This window comes from Lepidothrix coronata, unplaced genomic scaffold (genome assembly GCF_001604755.1).
Source record: "Lepidothrix coronata isolate B3197 unplaced genomic scaffold, Lepidothrix_coronata-1.0 Scaffold34, whole genome shotgun sequence".
Taxonomy (NCBI): Eukaryota; Metazoa; Chordata; class Aves; order Passeriformes; family Pipridae; genus Lepidothrix; species Lepidothrix coronata.
Genome location: NW_016690214.1, coordinates 1206734 through 1213330, shown reverse-complemented (window position 1 = coordinate 1213330; position 6597 = coordinate 1206734). Strand labels below are relative to the sequence as shown.

The window sequence follows — 6597 nt, the reverse complement described above, 5'->3', positions numbered from 1 at the left end:
TTATTGAGTGTGTCATGGGAGACTTGTCCTTTTTTTTTCCCCCTTTTTTTTTTAACAAAATGAGGTGCCCCAGGGGAAAGTCAGCAGCTAGAAGCGGCCCCACCTGAGTGTGTCTTGGGAGGAAGCCTACTGCCTCATATTTTTTAAAAGGGAAAAAAAATTATAATAATAGAGCCGAGCCAAAAATATCAAGCAGCTCCTAGCTGTGAAAAAGCCAGGGAAAGCTGAGTCGCAGCCGGTCAGTGTTGTTCTTCCAAACAAGCTGACCACCCTCCCTTCATAACATTTTATTTATTAAAGCGAAATTGGCCCACTGGAGTAAAATTATGCCATATTCATACGCATATACATATGTATATATAATTAGGTATGCGCGCACACACACACAGTTATTCATCGCTGCGTTTCTACACAGAAGGTCCCTCTAGATTTTTCGGTGTGCGGACTACTGAATTTGTTAAAGGGGGAGAAATTTAAATGGTGTGGACGGGACGGGGCTATAATTCGGTTATAATTCATTTACAACTGTTATAATTCAGATATAATTCGTTATAACTCAGCGCAGGCCTCGGGGCGCCTCAGGCCGCCTCAGGCCGCACCAGGCCCTTCCGTTGCCGTGGCAACAGGGAGCCTCTCTCCCATTGGTCCGCGCAGGGCGCAGCCAATCAGCGGCCGGGGTTTGGCCCCCCAGGAAAATGGCGGCGGCGGGAGCGGCCCCCAAGCTCCGGGTTTGCTTTATGGACTTATTTTAGTAACTCCGTCCTTATCCAGCCCTTCAAAGCACCTTCTCACGGAGAACAGAACCCTGTCAGTTCTGGGATTCTGTGATCCTGTGATGTTAGCAGTTCACACACCAGAAAATCTCCAGGGACCTTCTGGCTGAGCATTGTATACAAACAGCCATAAATTACTGCATTTACATTTACATCACTACGCTATTACATGAAGGCTCAGATCAGGAGCAGCACCTTCTGTTTTCCTCTATTTATTTTTTTTTCCTGTGTGCTCATTCCTGTTTTAAAGTCCCCCCCCCTATTTACCTGCAGCACAGTCTAGACAGCTAATGGAATAATAAGAGCCCAGCGGGTTTTTACAAGAACATGGACAAAAAGAGCATCAGAAATAAATATATGAGTAAGAATTGGAAGGTCAATGGCTGGGTACTGAGTGTGCCACAGGCAAGGGTGTCCCGGGATTATGAGGTGCGTTACTGCCATTCCTAAAATCCCCAAAGGAATCACCCCGTTGTTCTGAGGACCGTGTAGGAACAGCAGGTCACATTTATAAAATGTACTTAAAGATGTAGTTGAATCCCAAAGGGATTTTTCCAGACAGTTCATAAAACCAGCTTGTGAGTCACCCCTGGAAGCTAATGGGAGTAAGGCCTGGAACTTATCTAGGTGCTTTTAATAAATCCTGCTCTTTCCATATCGACATGATTAAATGCATAATATGCTTTTTTTAAATGTGACCCAGTGTTTATGCAGTGCCAAGAGCAGCAAGCTGAGCACTAAAATGCTCCGTACTTCTGGAAAATAGTGCCTACTCTGGAGAATCCAAAACATTAATGAGCAGGTAGTGTGCAGTCAGACTGAGACAGAGAAACGAAGCTTTCTCCTCTAAAAACCTCCCAGCAGGGCTTTAATCTTTTAATTTTTAAAGATGCTTTTGTTTAGACTTTAAATTTCAGAAGTTGCCTCTGAACTATCAAGGCCAGATTTTTTCATTCCCTCTGTTCACTGCAGGTAATTCCCTGTCGAGCATCCTGACCAAAACAATCAGGCATTGCTGGATTCCTGTCACCCTCCACACAAGGCATGAAAAAGCAACGGAGGAATAATCCTCTGGAAAACCCAGTTCTCGCATTCCCCCTTCTCACAGCGGAGAGAAACAGGGACTAATCGTCCCTGGTGCCGCTGCCTGTTCCTTTCCCTGCTGGTTGCTCATCAGCCCCCTGGTTGCCCATCAGTTTTTCCAGCCCGTGGAGGGTGTTGTCGCGTGGTCCTTCCTCCCGTCTTATTCCCGGCTGTTGTTTCTGGAGCTGCCGGCACTACTGCTTGGCACGGCTCCCCCGGTGACTCCGAGCTGGTGGCAGGCAGGGCTCAGCCCTGCCCAGCGCTTTCCCAGGAAGGCCTGGCTTCCTCTCAGAGGAAAACCAGCTCAGCCCCCGGAGCGTGTCTGCCCGTCCATCGGGGAGAAAATAAAAAGTGATTCAGCTGATTTTTATCTCCCCGCCGACGCCCCCGGTGAAGCAGCGGAGCTGGTGTGGTTTGATTTGAAACACGGTCCTTGCTTACAGCAGGGATTTTATTTGAATGTTGATTGTTTGTCATTCCCTTCTATGTGTACGGCTGGGTAAAAAGCCCTTTTGTTTTGAAGCGTCCTGTGAACTGCAGCAGGAAGCTCAGGAACTCCTGGTGGACTGAATGAAACACAGTCAATGATAATAAAATTATAGAAGGTTGGAGCCAGGAGGAAACTAAGTAGATGGTGTAGTTGGACTCCCACACTAAACCTGGACTTGGATGTTTGCTGGCGTGTTCTTAAACCTCCAGGTTTAACACCTCCAGGGAGCTTCCATAACATTGTGAGATGGATCTTCTGAATGTTCCACCTTTGTGACACTGAGAAGCTCTTGACTTACTTGGCAAAATTGAGCATGGAAGAAATTTAAATTGCTCTGAAGTGCCCTCCTCTAACTGAAATAGGTTAGAACTAAACATGTGTTGTTAGAACAGGAAGATATTTGGAATTTGGAGTGACTTAGGGTTTTCTTTTCTGAGATGTTTTCTGGTTTATTTGGGAACTTTAAATTGATGACTTTAATGGTGGAACGGGTGTATTGGTTTTATACTACATTTATACTACATTCCTGGAGGATAACTGAGGATCAGGAATCGAGTACATCGTGAAAACAGTCAGGCAATAGCATGTGATGGAATCCTGGGTGACAACATTACTCCTTACACATTTCAGAAGTGGATCCAGAGGGAGAATTCAGGCCCAAAATAAAGTCTTCCTTACCTGAGCTGAACATTTTTCCCTCTCAGTTGAAAGTTATTGTATCAAATTCAGTTGAGATGCCATGGATAAGCCATGAGTGGCTGGGAGAGGAAATCCCAGTTTATCTGACTCACCATTTTTGTGCAAATATTAACTTTGGCTGGTACACATTTCTCCTGATATCTCTTTTCCAGATCTGAGTCTCAGAGTACATTGTCTTGGCTATATTGAACTGTAGCCTTTGGTTACTTGAATAACTTTCATTTTTAACAGTTTTATCTATTTATTGTATCTGAAAGGTAAAGAAAATGCAATTTTCCCCATGACTCTGCTTCTGGTGATGCAGTATTAAATTCTGCACCAGTGGAAAACTTAGATTTAATGGTGGCAAAAAGCACAATGCAGAGGATTTAGTTTTCTTTGCTAAAAGTGGTGGAAAACCCTCGAAGATGGCAATCCCAACTTCCCAGGATCTACCTGCACTTTTATCCCCCACACTCTCACTGGTTTATTTTGTCCTTGGAAGAAAAAACATTGGTGGACGCTGGAGTTGACCTTTAATTTTGAAAAATGTTCATATTCTCTGTCAAAACACTCTTCGTGGTTGCTCCCACCAACCAGATTGTTGTTTCTATTCAGAATTATCACAGGTGATGAAGAGAGAGGAAGTTAATTCAATTAATTCAATTAAATTGATTCAGATGTCCATGTGTTGCTTGTGCTTCGTTCATACAAACCAGGGGGGTCAACATAGAGGAAAAGAGGAATGCAGAGCTGGAATCCACACTCACAGCTGTGGCTTGGGGATGCTCAAAATAGCCAATATGTTCTTCCCCTGTTCTGTAATTCCTTTACAGAATGGGTAAAATAAACTGTTGATAAGGAACTGTTGCTCCGAGCCAGGCTGGAAAGGAACTGGGAAAGGCTCCATGAGCAGCATTAAGTGAGCAAGGCAGAATTTCCAGGGCATCATCTGGTAGCTCTGCCTTGTTTTGCTGCTTTGCTTAACATTGCCATGTTTTGTTTTGTTTAATTTTGGGTCCTTATTTCATCTTATTTTTTGACTTCTGGACTGTTGCAACTTCCCCAAGTAAGTCCCTTTGCACTTATCTTATCTGGGCTTCCTAATTTCCACTATTAGGTGATGTCTGACACCTTCTTTGCTCAGAGCTGGCTGTCTGGACACAAAGTGAGTCACTCACTCTCCCCCCATATCTTCCCACCTCCCCTCACCCCCACAAGGAGGGGGGGACTCTTTTCCTCAGGTTATCATGGTCCATTGGAATGAAGGGCACACCACACATACGAGTGGTTCAGATGAAAATCTCACTGCTGAAAGGTGTTCTGTTAATTCTTGTGGAGGGAATAAAGCCAGAGGATGTAGCTTTGGACAAGGGGAATGGGCAGGAGATGCTTTCAGCTTGCTGGAAGAGTGGATCTGTAACAAAAATGAGCTCTAGAATGCAAGTCACTGCCTCCAGAATGAGGAATGACTCCAAATATTAAGCAAAGGTCTGTGAGAGGAGGGAGGACAGAAACGCTGTGATTTCATCCATATTTATCTGCTCTGATAAGATTCCTGACAATTGTTTTCTCAGCCCTGAGGTCTTGGACACTCAACTTCCTCTTCACTTTCTGGTCTCCAGCATCTCAGAAAAGCCAAGAGATCTGCCCTGGGCCGAGGTGCTGGATTAAACCTGGGATTAAAGCCTGAGATTGCTCAACAGTAGCTTTGATACACCCAGAGCTGGTCCCATCCACAGCCTGGGGCTTGGAACTGCATTCCAATGGGTATCCCTAATTCCCCCAGTGCAGAGAACAATCCTGTGCAGTCAGTCTGCTTCCTTTGCACTGTGACTGCTGGCTGATGACCAGTGTTCACCAACCCCACGGACTCACTTGCAAGTGTGATGCTCGGCTAAATAAAATTGTTTCCAAGAAGGCCATCATCATTAATCTTTAATTAATGCCTGGTGTTCAGTGGAAGATATGATTGCCCATGGCTGGAATTGCGGTGGGAATAAGGCAGGTGCCTCAGACTGGGCTGGAATAGCCTGTGGTGCAGAGGAGAGCTGGGCTGCCCCCATTCCATCCCTGCCAAGTGATCCAAGTGGCTCAGCAGTGGCAGAATTTGGCAGGTTTCCCTGCCCCAAGGAGTTTGCAATTTGAAGGAGTGCTGCTTTCTTCATCCTGCTCTTAGAGCTGTTCCCATGTCGGTCAGTGGGATGAATTCCCATCTTCCTTTTGTTGACGTGTAAATGGAGTTTGTCAGGACTTTGCCCAACCTGCACGAGGAAAGTTTCCTTTGACAGAGCCTGCCAGGTCACAGGGGTGTGCTCAGGGCTCTGCTCTCCCACCTTTCACCCCTGGAATGTGCTGCAAGGATAGTTTGGGGGGCTGAGTTGGAGAGAAAAGGGGGCCTGACAAAGGCCAGCACTAAAATCATAAGGCACAAAGAGCTGCTGTGAGTCCTTGCTGGTGGATTTATGTTTGATTTGAAGAAGCACCTGGTATGGGAGTAACAAATCCCAGGTTCCTCACTGAGTCTTGCAGAGGGAACAATTAAAATATAATTTGTTTATTATGAGAAGGACAATTAAGAATGAATTGATGGATGAGTTGCTGCTGTACTTGGGAACCCCAGGGATCCTGTTCTGAAGTGCCTCTTAACACTTCCCACTTAGTTGTTAGATCTGAAGTAAAAATTGTTAATGCATTAAAATGTACTTGGCCTCAGTGTATTTTCCAAGTAATTTCCATTTTATTTATTAAGCAAAAAGAAATTAATGCTGTCAATATTCATAATTTCAGCCTTTGAAAACATTTTTACTGGGGTATCAAGGGTGATAAAAACATCTTCCGGAGCAAGAGGAAGAGCAAGAGAATGATGGAAGCCTTTATTTCCCATAAATTTAATTCCTATAAAGTCTGGACACCCTGGGTGGATGCCTTGGCTCAAAAATTACCTCCTGGCTCCTCCTTTTAGTCTTGGTTTTTAGTTGGAGCCAGGAGAAGGATCCCAGCATTTGCCAGGTGAATGAGAGCTGTACCCTGGCACGAGGCCTGCAGACCCATTACTGGTTTGTAGATTAAAATAAGGACAGGGAAAGGGGTGGAGAGGGAAAGAGAAAGGGAATAGCAAAACACTTTGTTCTAATTCAGGTGCAGAAGTTACTCTGGGTGTCCCCACAGCCCGTCTGCCACGTACAGGGTGGAGGAGGAACAGCCTCCTTTTCCCCGGGTGTTCTATTCTCTAATTCCCCCTGTGCCAGCCTCCAGGAACAATTGCAGGCTGCTGCCAAGGTCTGTGCCTGCTCAGGCATCATTCCCGTGGGGAAGCTCCGGGAATGGCTTGGCTGCCCTGGGAGCAGTCAGCACTTCCAGCCCGGGAGCAGCTCCTCGAGGAGTGTGGGCTGGTGGTTCCAGGGGAGGGTGGGGGCAGGATTTTTGGCTTCTGGTTGTGGTGTTGTGACTGAACTGCTGCGGCTTTGGCCCCAACATTTGATCTCTGGCTCCGTTCCCTCAGCCTGAAACCAGGGAGGATCCTGATGTGACCATAAGGAGCTTCTGAACGGGGGGATTTCAGGGCCTGGT

General features: G+C 45.9%; 1 long non-coding RNA gene across 2 annotated transcripts; it reads left to right on the top strand.

Moving 5' to 3' along the window:
• The first annotated feature begins 655 nt into the window (after window positions 1–655).
• Window positions 656–5621, top strand: LOC108495760. Of its 2 annotated transcripts, XR_001874227.1 has the most exons (4): window positions 656–1202; window positions 1746–2758; window positions 4145–4192; window positions 4602–5621. It is a non-coding gene; the product is annotated as an uncharacterized LOC108495760 (long non-coding RNA). The 2 variants fall into 2 exon arrangements; XR_001874226.1 differs by having other exon boundaries at window positions 1746–4192.
• Window positions 5622–6597: the final 976 nt, after the last annotated feature.